Raw genomic sequence first — 13,221 nt, 5'->3', positions numbered from 1 at the left:
ACAAACCCCATCTCTAAGTTTCCCCTCCATCATGGGAGAGGCACGAGGGGCCGGCAGCTGGCCTCTCCTCGCGTGGACACCGGCCCCTGGTTATGCCTTGCATCTGGCTCCATCTCCGGGTCACCCCACCAGGAGCTTGCCTTCTCTCCATAATCCTGCAGGAAAGTGTTCAGAATCGACTTCTTCCACGTGAGGGCCACAGAGGGGAGGGCACCCCCCCCCCGCCTCGCCACGGCAGCCCCCAGAGAGATGAGTGATGGGTGATGAGGAGGGAAAGAGTGTGGAGAGGAAATGGCCTCCCCTCCAGGCGCTTGTGGTCTGGGTCCGTCCCCATCAGGGCCATGCCCCTGGCACCATCTTCGTGAGCGACTCCAGTTGGGCCCACGTCTGAAAGGTGGGAGAAGCATGGGAGTCAGAACAGGACCTGAGTGAGTGGGAGCAGCTGGACCACCAGGGATCTCCCGGAAGCCCTGAGCAGGCCCTTGCCCTGTGGGCCACCCCGGGGGCAGGCCAGGTTGGGAGGTCACACAGGGACTTCCTGGAAGGCCTCAAGTCTCTGGGTGTCATCCGAGGAGACTCCCAGCTGTTCACACCGTGGCCTCCCCCTGGATGCCAGCAGGAAGGGACTCCTTTCCACCCCAGGCCATTTTCTGGTATTTTCCGCCACGTCTTTAAGAGACAAACCGACAAACCTCAGCTTTGGTCCAGATGCCCTACAAGGAGTGGATGTTGGAGGTAATGGTCAAAGTGCCGCCTGGGAGGCCGGGATCCCCTATCGCAGTGCCTGGATCTGAGTCCCAGCTCAGCTCCTGATTCCAGCTTCCTGCTAGTGTGCACCCCGCCAGGCAGCAGTGAAGGTTCGAGGGGTTGAGATCTCGCCCCCCCCCCACATGAGAGATCTGGGTGGGGTTCTTGGCTCCCAGCTCCAGCCTGGCCAGACGTGGATGCTGCAAGCATTTGGGGGAGTGAACCAGTAGATAAGAACTCTCTCTCTCTCTCTCTCTGTCTCTCTGCCTTTCAAATAAATACAAACATAGAAAACCACCTGGGGTGGCGAGAAGTCAGGCAGTAGAGAGGCCCACTCAACAGGAGCTGTGGCCAGAGGAAAAGCTGCCAACTGCCTGCCACCTCCCATGGGGGTTACCCACTGTGCAAGCCCACCCAGAGTCAGCGGGAAGAGGGCCTCTGATGCTGTCGGAACAGGTCAGCCTCCTGGGACATGGAGCAAGTGCAGAAGCCTGGGGAGTGGACCCCGGGGAGCAAGCAGCACACCCCGCCCCACCCCCCGTCCTAGCCCTGCCCTTGGCATGGTGCCTTGCACATATTGGAGTTCAGCACATGTTTGTTGAATGAATGAATGACCCTTGCTCCAGCCTGGGCCAATTCCCTGGAACTTTCCTTCTTCAAAAATTTGCACTCATTTTAGTCTCTTCTTCCTTGAACAGCCTCTGCTTCCTCTCCGAAGCCCATTTCTCTTCTATGCTGAAGGGAGGAAGGAGCTACAAAAGAAGCTCTGCCGTGTGTTTCCTTTCATAGAAAAGTTTAGAGAATGCAAACTAATCTATGGGGACAGAAGCAGATCAGTGGTTGCTCAGGGGTGGGGGCAGGGAGGAGGGGATCACGAGGGGTGGAGGGTGACTGTGAGTGAGGGGCGCGTTCCTGCCCTGACCGTGCTGGTGACGTCTCGGGATAAACAGAGCAAACCGCACCCTTTAAATACGTGTGCTTTATTATCTCTCCATTGCACCATCATGCAGTTGGACCCGCAAGGCCCTAGTTTCCCATGAAAACCCTGTAGCTCTCCCCCCTCTCCCTGGTGGTCAGCACGCCAGCAATCATTCATGTTGGGCCTCTACCACGCGCCGGGCACTGGGATGGATGCAGATGTGGGAGGGGGAGAGATTCGGTCCAGCTCTCGGTGATCTTGGGGGGCGGGGGGTGAGCGGGGGTGCTGTGAAAGTGTGGGGTTCCCTGGAGGAAAAGGCGACGTGTAGGGAGATGTTGGAAAATCCAGTCGAAGGATTTCAGGAGTGCAGGGGTAGAGGAAGCGGCAGGTAAGGCAAGACAGGGCGCCAGGGGCTCACAAGCAATTCCAGGGCTTGGCTTTAGTCCTGGCAGCAATGGGGGAGACCCCAGAAGGTCGTTAGCATCAGAGAAATCTGGTCAGTTTTGTCCTACAACAAAATCGCTCTGGCTGGGGCACGAAAGACGGGCAGCAAGGGACGGCTGGGAACCGAATGTCCTGGCAGGTGATGGCTTGGCCTCAACTAAACCACGGCTATGCATAAGGGAGAGATGGACTCAGCAGGGTAGGGGATGGATTCTGGAAAAAGAGAGAAAGAGAGAGAGAGAGAGAGAGAGAGAGAGAGAGAGAGAGAGAGAAGCCATCAAGGTTTCTGGCCCGGGCGGCTGGGTAAGCTGGGTGGATGGCAGTGCCTGTGGAGGCAGCAGGTGTGGGGAAGGGAGACAGTGATGATTCTAGATTGATGACACAGAGTTAGAGGAGCCTGGGGCCCACTGGGAACCTGTCCAGCGGACATTGGGTGGCCGACATGAAGGAGCCGAGTCTCAATGGTCTCTCAGTAAGCCATGGGATCCTTGAGAACAAAGACTCCCCCCCATCCTCGCTGCGTCCACAGCCAGCTGCCCTAGAGACCTAACATAGATTTTTCTCCTGACAGATGTTTGTCAGTTCACCTGCTGCTGAATTCTCCCTCCAGATTTGCACAGGTAAGTCCAGCTGCAAGGAACATCTGGGTCTCTATCGGTGAGGCTTCTACGTCTCCGTGGCGCAAGCCTCAGGTGAGCACAGGGAGAGCAGACAACTCCCTCCCAACTCCCACCCTGCTCCGCATTCCTGGAGGGAACATCCGGCCTTTGGACAGCTCCTCTTCGTGATCAGTTTGCCCTGGGGAGGAAACAGGTCTCTACTTCTGCCAAGTGCCCATCGCTGTACCTAGGACAGCTCCCCAGGGTGCTCCAGGAAGCCCCGGCCTGGGGCCAGGGGCACACAGCTCACCGCTCAGAGACTGCAGGGTGGAACAGAGGTCTGGTGACTTAGCAGGGGCGTCAGGGGGCCTGAGTGATGGCCCAACGCTGGCTGATCTGCTGGCCTACCCTCTGCAGCGTTTGCCTCTGAGGACACTGAGGGTTTCACGTTAGAAACGCCACGAATGTGTAGAAGAGGAAAGGAACCAGCCCAGAGTCTCACAGCCAGGAAACCAGACTCCCTCCTCTCCCGCAGGTCCCGATGTCTCCAGGGAACATGTACAATCAGCGGTCACTCTACTTATCTTACACGCAGGAGCCACAAACGCCCCCTCCCTTGGGGCATTTTGCATCTCTTCCTGGCTTCCTATTTAATCTTCCTCACTCTCCTGGGGCAAGAACTGGGTCTGATTCATCTTCCCAGTCTCCAGCCCCTTGCAAAGTGCCTGGAGCCTCAAACAGTATCTGCTGATTCATTCTGATCCTCAGAGGAGGTGGAAAAGAGAAATCCTTGAAGGAGGGGAGAGACCAGCCTGGGACTGAATCATGCCCACACGCCGGGCTGCTTCTGGGTGCCTGGGTTCCTGCCCTGCCCCTTCACCACCATGTGGGAAATGACAAGGATGTCTGTAGATGGGAGTAAGGATGGAGGGAAGGGCTTGCAACGTGAGCAATCGGAATCCCCATGGAAGGGACCACGTTCTCACAGAGGACTGAGGGGTTGGCTGATCCACCATGCCCAGAGAAGCAGAGGCAATGCTGCATGGAGTGGCAAGGTCTGGCACCTTGAGGCCAATCGAAGGAAACCATTCCTTTCGGGAGAGAGGGTATTACCATGCTATCCCCAGACACCCCGGGGATGCAATCATGGCCTGGAAGTTGCTCAACCTCTCTGCAGCTCAGTTTCCCCATCTGTGAAGTGGGTGGAATAATGGCACCTTATGACGCCTGTCAAGGGAGCTGCACCATGCCCAATCTCCAGGCAAGCTGCTGCCAGGGCTGACCACTTTCTCAAAGGTGCCTGCCAGGAGGTGCTGATGGTGTCTTGTGCTGAAACAGACTGGGCTGGGACTCCCTTACACCAGAAAGATTTCTGAGGCTGCTCCAGCTCCACGGCGTCTGGTCTCCTCTGCTCCCAGGCACCGCAGAGGGACCTGGCTGTGCTGACAGCCGTGTCCTATAGCTGGGTCAGCTTTCTGAGAGAGAGGGGCCCTACAGCACCAATAAACCCAGGAGCAGACTTGTTCTAACAGCTAAGGCACCTGCATCCCACATCAGAATCCCAGCCCCAGCTCCAGCTTCCTGTTCACGCACATCCGGGGAGGCAGCACTGATGGTGCAAGTGGCTGGGTTCCTGCCACTCACGTGGGAGACCCCTACTGAGTCCCGGTTCTCAGCTTAAGCACATCTCTGGCCACTGCAGGCATTTGGAGAGTGAACCAGTGGATAAGATCTCTCTCTCTCTCTCTCTCTCTCTCTCTCTCTCTTTGTCCAGTTTCACAAGACCTTCAAAACACCAAAGCAGGAAAGCAGAAGGGCAAAGAGGGGCTGGCGCCGCGGCTCACTAGGCTAATCCTCGGCCTTGCGGCACCGGCACACCAGGTTCTAGTCCTGGTCGGAGCGCCCCGGTTGCCCCTCTTCCAGGCCAGCTCTCTGCTGTGGCCAGGGAGTGCAGTGGAGGATGGCCCAAGTCCTTGGGCCCTGCACCCCATGGGAGACCAGGATAAGTACCTGGCTCCTGCCATCGGATTGGCGCGGTGTGCCGGCCGCAGTGTGCCGGCCGCAGCAGACATTGGAGGGTGAACCAACGGCAAAGGAAGATCTTTCTCTCTGTCTCTCTCTCTCACTGTCCACTCTGCCTGTCAAGAAGGAGGAGGAGGAGGAGGAGGAGGAGGAGAAGAAGGGCAAAGAGGTTCTGAGAGGTTTCTACAATCAGGGGCAGTGGGCAGGGCCAGGCTCAGGTGACACCGCCCCCTTCCCAGCAGGGGCTTGGCCAGGGGAATGGGGGCTTCCTGCCAGTGGTGGGTTCAAGTCAGGGTTTCTTCACCTGGGTGCTGTTGACCTTCTGAGAGGGATGATGTGGGGGAGAGGGGGTTACTGTCCTGCTCATTGTAGGATGCTTAGCAGCATCTTTGGCCCCCACCCATCAGACTCCCTGCAGCCCCCTCCACCCAGTCATGTCCCCAAAATGTGTCTCCAGACGTGGCCAATGTCCCTGGGGAGACAAAATCCCCACTGATGTAAAGGGAGCTTCCCAGAAGGGAAGGCCCGGGAAGGGGAACAGACTGGCAGGTTCCAGTGCAGGGAGAAGAGGCGGGAGAGAGGGAGGGAGGATGAGCCGCCTTTGGCCTTGGGGGAAGAAATCAGGACCCCAGGGGCCTGGCTCAAGCATCTCCTGTGCTATTCTTCCTGTCTTTGCTAATAGGGCTGTGGTCCCATTCTGTAGATGTTTATTGATTGCCGTCTGTAGACAAAGCACTTTCACACATTCATTCCCAACGGTTCTTCCAGGGAGCTGCAATGTGTCCGTGGTTCCTTAACATGGCATCACTACTAATTCACGACGGTCAACATTTGTCCGGCACTCACCCAGCGCAGAGCCCCGTGCGGGGACGCCACACCAGATTGTTTCTTTCATCATTGTTTTTGGTTTGAAAAAAAAAAAAAAAAAGAACTCAGAAAGATAAGCAGCTAAGTAAAGGCACCCAGCTTGATACACTCTGGGTGATGAACTGAATGAATGAATGAATGCCCAGCATGCCCCTCTCTGGTATCTGTAGATGCTGTGTGGAAATTCTCACTGATGGGCGGGTCTCCCTGCCTGGCTGTGAGCAGCCCAGGCAGGGACAAGGACACTGCTCATTCTCAATGGCATCTTCAGCCTCTGGTGTACAGTCGGGTCCAACACATGTTTACCAAACGAGCAATTGAAGGACAGTGTTTTTCATAGGCCCAATTTGCCTTTATAAACACCGCAAGCCCTGTCCCATACTAGGGCTCTATGTGCTGTGTTCCAGAGATAATGGGTAGCAGATACAGACTGGAGTCAGGGTTCTATAGAATGCTTCTATTATGTAAAGGAACACTGCAGGGTGACAGGGAGCACGATGGTCCAGATGAGATCCACGGGAAGGAGCTCTGCGTGAGTCCAGGACAGCCCCAGCCCACTGGTAGGCTCTTCGACGATTCCCAGTGCGTAACTCTGTCCGCTACCCCTAGAAAGTGGCCCTCGCCTCCCTTCACTATCTACTCCAGGGACGCCCTCATCTGCACCTGCGCAGATCCAACACTTCTCCTTGTAAAGAGCAAAGAAAGCAGCTCCCCCAAAGGCCCCAGTAACACCAGCTAGTGTGCAAGCTGCTTACCAGTCTCCTGAGCTTCATCTCTGCTCTCAGCATCCCTGGGCAGGCACAGGTACTGCCCCCATTTGGCAGGTCAGGAAAGAGACGTGGGGAGCCCAAGCATCCCCACCTGCCATGACTGAGCTGGTCCACACTGGAGCTCAAACTCAGCTCCTCTAACTTCGCGCCCTCTTCTACCTGGACAGATGGGACAAGAGCTCTTGGAGGAGAAAATGAGATCATAAAAAGTGGCCCACCTCTTCCCCCACCATCGTCTCCCCCCAGCCCTTACCATCCTCTGCTGGTCTTTTCCTCCCCTTTACAGGGCTCTGATGCACAAACAGACCAAAACCAGTCCTGTTGACCGTCTACAAGACTTTTATCCCCGTTCCACAGGTGCAGAAACTGGGGCACAGAGAGGCTAAGGGACCTGCCCTATTTCCCACAGCAGGTGAGTGAGGCAGCCATGTGCTGACCTGGGAGAATCAGGCTCCAGAGCCTGCACTGTTAACACGGTACTGTGTTACCTCCACCGCAAACTGGCTAACTTTTTCCAAAAATTATAATTTACATTTGCTGGCTCCCTGTGTCTGTACTTTTGTGTGTAACCCAGTGAAGTCTTCAGACCCAACAGCAGCAAACAAAAGTCACTCTCCAAGGCCACAGAGCCATTTCTCAACCCCTACTCGATCCTGGATCCAGACAGCAGAATCTACCCACCCCACCATTGCACCTCTTGGTGCCTCAGGCAAGCTTTTTTCTTGCTTTTCCCAAACTAGGAGCTCACCCAGCCATCTGCTCCACATGCAGACCTCAGAAAGGTGAACGCAGCTCAGTCCCTTCTCAGCTCTGCTCACCCAGCTCCTCTCACTTTTGCAGCTCCGGCATCATCTACGTATGCATTCATTATTCATCCCAGCAACAGCCATGTATTGAACAACTATGTTCCAGGTTCTGGGCCAGGCACTGGGGATTCAACAGTGAATGAGACAAACACTGTCCATCCGCCCTTGTGTAACAGATATTTTATTAAGGAAGACAGACAATGGGTACCTAGACATACAAATAGGATAATACTAGATATTGATAAGGGCTTTAAAATATACATAGAGAGTGACTAGGGTGAAGTGTTTTAGATAAGGTGGACAGGAAAGACTTCTTTGAGGAGTTGATATTTGAGCTGAATGACAAAAGGGAGCCAAACTTGGTGAGGCTCTGAGAGCCGAGGGGCAAACCACAAGCCCACCGCAAAGGTGTTGAGAGTGAGAGGATCTAGATCTGCCTGAGGCACAGCAGGGTGCAGAGACAGACAGGAGGGGCAGGCAGGAGCCATCCTCAGAGGGCCCTGCCTACCAGGATGAGGAGTCTGGCTGTGATTCTAAGTGCAATGAGAAGTTGTTGGAGGGTTGGAGGCAGAATGACAAGATCTGATTTATGATTCTCAAATATAACTTTTAGTTACAGTGTGGAGAAGAGATTGCAGACAAGGGCAAGATAGAAGAAGCAGGGAGTCTGGTCAGGAGACCACTGCAATAAAACAGATGAGATGGTGGTGGCTTGGACCAGGGCAATAATGGAGAAGAAGATGAGAGGCAGATGGGCTGGAATATATTTTGGAAGCAGAGCTACCTGGGATTGCTGTTGGATTTGGATGCAAGGCAGGAGGAAGGGGGATCAATGATGACTCCTGGGTGTGGGCCTAAGAGATTGTTCACACAAACTTACTCCATTCTGTAAAACGCCCACCCAACCCATGAAGGAAGAGCCCTCTGTTCTTGGCATTCATCATTCTTTCTTTCACAATGATGACTTAAAAGCAACTTCCAAGTCCAGGCCACAGGTCTTGGTGTCTTGGGAATCCAAAGGGACTAAGGAAACAGCTTTGTAACCCTCATGTGCCTCATGTGAACGCCAATGAGGCCTGGTTCAGAATCACAGGCCTTCACTGTGTCACCGCCAGCCACACCCTGAGTGTCTCTGAGTCTCTGCTCCCTTTCTGTAAAATGGTAAAATGGGCATCACAAATACTTACTACTTCTCAGAGCTGTGGTGAAGATAAGGGATCCAAGGCACCTCCTGGTCACCATTCAGTAAACAACGTTCTTCTCCAATTCTCTTTCACTCACCCAAGGTCAAAGCTTCTCTTCTCTCCTGGCACCATGAGCTTTTACATCCTGAGAAGGTGAAAGGTGCAGGGTCCAGGCACAAGCACTTTGGCTGCAATTAAAAATCTGGGGGTGTTTGAATGAAGGAGTAACACTCAGGGTCTGGAAGAACCAAAGGGTCACAGTCAGAAGCCCCTCATTGTTACAAATCCTTCTGGCTCGAGAATAATCCTGGTTATTCCTGCCTCATGGGCAAAGGAGCTAGCCCCAGCAGGGGAGCCAGAGAGACTGCACAACTCTTAATTCACAAGACCTCCTGTAACACTGAAGACTGGACTTAGCTGATACCCCTGCCCTGGGGAAGACTTGCAGGGTGCCGAGAAGACCACAGGAAGCAGTGGCCCCAGAGCATCCAGGCTGTGAAGGAGGCAGTGGCTCTGAGATGCCGGAGGGAATGTGCTCAGATCTGAATCGATGGAACGGGAGGCCCCCACCTCTGGGGAGGGAGTACGTGGTGCTGCTTCCTTCCCCCCCTGCACAAACTTACATAGTCAAGCGACCCAGAAAAATCGGGTCACAGGAATGAAGGCTGTGACATCAGACATCCGAGGACACCATGGACATGCAGAAAATGAAGTACCAGATTCAAGTTTTGGACCCAAACTTTCAAAAGAAATCACTTTCCTCTTAACCTGGAAGACTGCTTTCCTTGTAGGCCTCTTCTCTGCCTCAAAGGGTTAAGTTTGCTTAATGTCCCTCACTTTGAACCTCACAAGTCACCTTTCTTCACTTCTGTTCACCTTCGTGTTAGACAACAGATCCTCCCCACATCTTATTACTTTTCTACCCAAGAAGTCAAGATGCCAGGGACATGAAGTTCCCCAAACTAAAATTTCCAACCCCCTTGCCCTGTCTTACAGGGAAAAAAAATTAAAAATTCAAGTGCATGGCATTCGTTACCACTTAGTTCTGTTTTAAACACGAATTTCCACTTCTTTAGGCATGAAAATTGGAATCTGTTTTTGAGGACAGTTAAGAGAAACCTTTCATACAGCGTTTATTTGAGAAGAAAAGACACTGTGTTGATGGCTCGTTTTGTTCTCTGAGATTTAAGTATACCTGTGTACCGGATGCAGGTGCCAAGGAGGGAGCAAACGGGTGGAATAAGCACTTGGGGAAGGCGAGAGGCAGAGAACGAAGCAGCGAAGGAAGAAGTAGACGAGGAAAGCGCTGGTAACCCAGGCATTTTGCCTCCGCCGCGGAACAGCAGGTTCAGCACCGCGGACAACTCCCGCCTTTGTCTGGGTCCCGGCTCCGGCTCGCGTTGCGCTGCCAAGCGGCGCCCGCCGGCGCGCCCCGGCCTCCTGCGACAAACCTGCTTGGGGAGAGAGAAAGAGCAGGGCCAGCACTCAAGGTGTTTCCCTCTTCTCCCCGCATCCTCCGAACTCAGCCTGGTCCCTTCCCACCGCATCTCGGCGGCCGTTTTTAACTGGTTTCCCGCGTGATCTCGCTGCTGTCTACACAGTATCAGGACAGGTACTGGGGGCCGCTGGGTCGCCCTGGCGAATTCAGGTTCGGTTCGAAATTCGTTTCACTGTCACTGCCCGAGGCTCCAGCCGCACACGATTTGTCCCAGACAACACCCCTCCTTCGACCCAAAAAAAGAGATACGAGAAAGCCCGCGACGTGGAAAGCTCTCCGGGTGCGTGTGTCCGGGGCTGTGTACACGCAAGGGTCTCCCGGCCAATCGAGCTTAGTCAATTGAGTCCCGCAAGCTCAAATCCAGGGGTGCGAACCCCTAAGAGCTAGGAAGAAGAGATAGCCTCTCGGACCAACGTTCTCTCCGCCGAAGAGTAATGAATTTCGTTCCCTTCGGAGCCGGCACCACCACCACCACCCCACCACCACCCTCCCCGGCCTCCCCGCAAGAACTCGGTAGCGTTTTCTTCTGCCTTTCCCGGCAAAGGCGTGTGGCTCGAGTTCTGCGAGCTTACAGGCTGCGCACGATATTTCCTTCCTGGGTCCTTTTGTAGGATGCAGGCCACAGGGACTTCTTCTCCGGTTCATCTTCACCCAAAATCTTGCTTCCCCCACGGATGGCCGGGCCGCCCGCAGAAGCTTGCTCGAGATCCCGCACCCACGTCCACAGACACGCACGCCTACGCTCTGCCCCGGGCCAAGAAAGTTGGGCGCTTCCTCCAAGCTTGCGAGAGTGGAGCCGCCACGCCGCCAATTTGTTCGCGCAGGGGCGCCCCAGGGCGACGTTAGCCGCGAAAATAAGTCAAAGAAAGGCCTCGGTGCAGGGGCCTGTGTGTGCTGGGAGCGAAGCAAGAGCTTTCTTCGTAGGCCCCCTACAGCTCGCCCCCCCACCACCACCTGGGCACCGGGGAAGCACGAGACCGCCAACAACCGAGGCGCCCCAGACCTGCGCCGCAGAGAGTAGATACATATTCGCCTCCCAAATCAGACATTTCGCCCCCTCCCCACCAAAAAATGAAAACCTCCAGAATGTTTCGTTTTCCCGACACAGCACTCTGCCGTCCCCGCCCCCTCCCCTGGCAAGCGGGAGGAGAAAGGGCGCCGCGCGAGCGCGAACCGCTCCGAGGACTTTTAGAGAACGCGGGGTCCCCGCGGCGGTGCCCGCGGAGCAGAAGCGCGCGCGGCGGGGTAAACATACTCGCCTTGGGAGGAAGGAGCTGGGGTCGCCTTCCCTGGTCCCCGCCCCCCTCCCGGGGTCCGCGGCGGAGGGCGCCCGGGAGAGGCGGGGGCTGGGCCGCGCCCCCCTCCCCAAGCCCGCTCCGGCGCGCGGAGTTCAGCGCCGCTGCTGTGTAAACCGTTGCTTTCCGATGCAGATTTCCCTTTAACACCTTCTAAACAAAGGCTAATGAGGCCACTGCATTACTCTATCAACACACAATCATTAGCAACCGAGAAATACACACACTCGAACACTGCGCGGGGGGTGGGGGGCACACACACACGCGCGCACACACACACACTCAGCACCCGCGGGCTGCCAAAGTGGGGTGAATTCTAAAGGAGCCCGCATTAGGCTAACAAAAAGGAGGTGGGATGTGGAGGGGCGGGGAGAGGGAGAGAGAATGGGAGGAGGAGGGGGAGAGAGAGAGCAAGAGAAAAGAAAGAGAAGCAGGGTGCAGACTGAAACACACAGGGGCTGGCTTAAAGGATGATTAGAAAGTGCGGGATCCGTATTTAGGAGGTTAGGGAGCTCTGGAAGATTCTTCTCTTTGGGCTCTGGGGAGGAGTGGGGCTGTAAGCTCTCCACAACCTCTTCCAGGCCCCCTGGCTAGCCTCCATGGTCAGATAGGCCCTGGTGGAGCCAGAGCATCTGGCCACAGCCTAGCAGAACCCAGCAGGTCGCCAAAGGACTGGGGCCACCTGGGATTCGGACCACAGGGAAAGGAGGACGAGAATCCCAGCCATTCTCAGCCAGGATCTAGGGCACGGGCAGGGCAGCGGCCACTTGGAATCCACACTCCGCCGGCACTTGGCAGGGTAGCTGCACTGCCCTGCACCAAGCCCCTGGCTTTCCCCTCTCAGAACAAAACACCTGCGTTTTGCTCCCAGACTGGGGACTGGCGAGCACCTCTCCTTCCGCCTCTCTCCGGCCCCCTTCTGGCCCCAGGGATCAATCTCAGACTGCAGCCTCGCAATGCCCGGAGCCTGAGCTCTGCGCTGGGAACCAGCACTCTCTGGGGGTGCATCCCAGCGGGAGGGGATGCTTTCAGGAAGGAAAGAGGGGACTTGGGCCTGGCCCTGCTGTTCTCCCCGCCTGCTCTAACCTGGAGATGCAGCCTCCCGACTTTGTCCTTTAGCAGGACTGAAGATCTGACCCCAGAAAGCTGAGTCAGGTGGCGATGCGTGACCCCTGCCTGCTCTGACCCCTTAAAGCCCAGGGCCAGGTGTTAGAGGGGGCTTGGACATCAGGTGGGAGCCCCTCTTCCTGGCGTTGGGACAAGGAGGCTTGGGCAGGAATAAACTTGGGCAAAGGAAGAAGAAAGGAGGGAGGAGGGAGGAAAGAAGGAGGAATGGAGGGAGAAGGGGGAGGGGAGGGAGAGGAGGGATTCCCTGCCTTTTTGATTAAACGTCCCGGGTCGGGCCTGCCCAGTTAACGAGACCGTTAATTAAGCCGCGCACGATTCCACTGACAGGCAGGCAGGCCCTGCGCCCCGCAGAGATGTTCCAGAAACCAAGCCGTCCACGGCCGGCCGAGCGCGAGTGGGGCACACCAGCAGCATCGACTCCGACTCCGGAGGGGTCCACGCGCCTGGGCCGGGGTTGCGCCCAGCCGGCTGCCCCCGCGAGGACCCGGGACCGCTCCCGCACCTCACCCCCGCCACCCCTCGCGCATCCCTGGACTGCCGCGTCGGCCTGAGCCCACGCCGCGACCCATCCGTTACAGCCCGCCGGCGTCGGCCCCGGCCCGCTTGGATGCGCACGGTCCTGGGCTTGTCCGTCGGGCGAACCCGAAGTCTAGAGGGCAGAGGCTGAGCCTCGCCGGAGAGCCAAAGCCGCCGCTGTCCTCCGGCCTCCGGGTGGCGGGTCCAATCTGCGCGCCCGCTCCGACTCCGGGCCGTGCGCGGCGGCGCGGCGGGGCGCTGAGAGTGTGTGCGCGGCGCGGCCTATATTTACACCCCAAACAAAATAATTACACTTTTGTCGGAGAGAGAAAGCCAGTGATTAGGCGCGGGCTCTTTGCGGCAAAACAGTTTCTCAGTGGTACACCAGTATAATTTTTCACGGCTGGCTGAAATCAAAGAGGGGAG

The 13,221-nt window shown here is 56.2% G+C and overlaps 1 long non-coding RNA gene across 1 annotated transcript; it reads left to right on the top strand.

Moving 5' to 3' along the window:
- Nucleotides 1-6,074: 6,074 nt before the first annotated feature.
- LOC103351743 (uncharacterized) lies at nucleotides 6,075-11,905 on the top strand. The gene is made up of 3 exons (XR_001795421.3): nucleotides 6,075-6,158; nucleotides 6,726-6,780; nucleotides 7,788-11,905. It is a non-coding gene; the product is annotated as an uncharacterized lncRNA (long non-coding RNA).
- The last annotated feature ends 1,316 nt before the right edge of the window (nucleotides 11,906-13,221 follow it).

Source organism: Oryctolagus cuniculus, chromosome 21 (assembly GCF_964237555.1).
Source record: "Oryctolagus cuniculus chromosome 21, mOryCun1.1, whole genome shotgun sequence".
In the NCBI taxonomy this organism is placed as follows: domain Eukaryota; kingdom Metazoa; phylum Chordata; class Mammalia; order Lagomorpha; family Leporidae; genus Oryctolagus; species Oryctolagus cuniculus.
The sequence above is the reverse complement of the archived record's forward strand: the minus strand, read 5'-3'. Positions and strand labels throughout refer to the sequence as shown.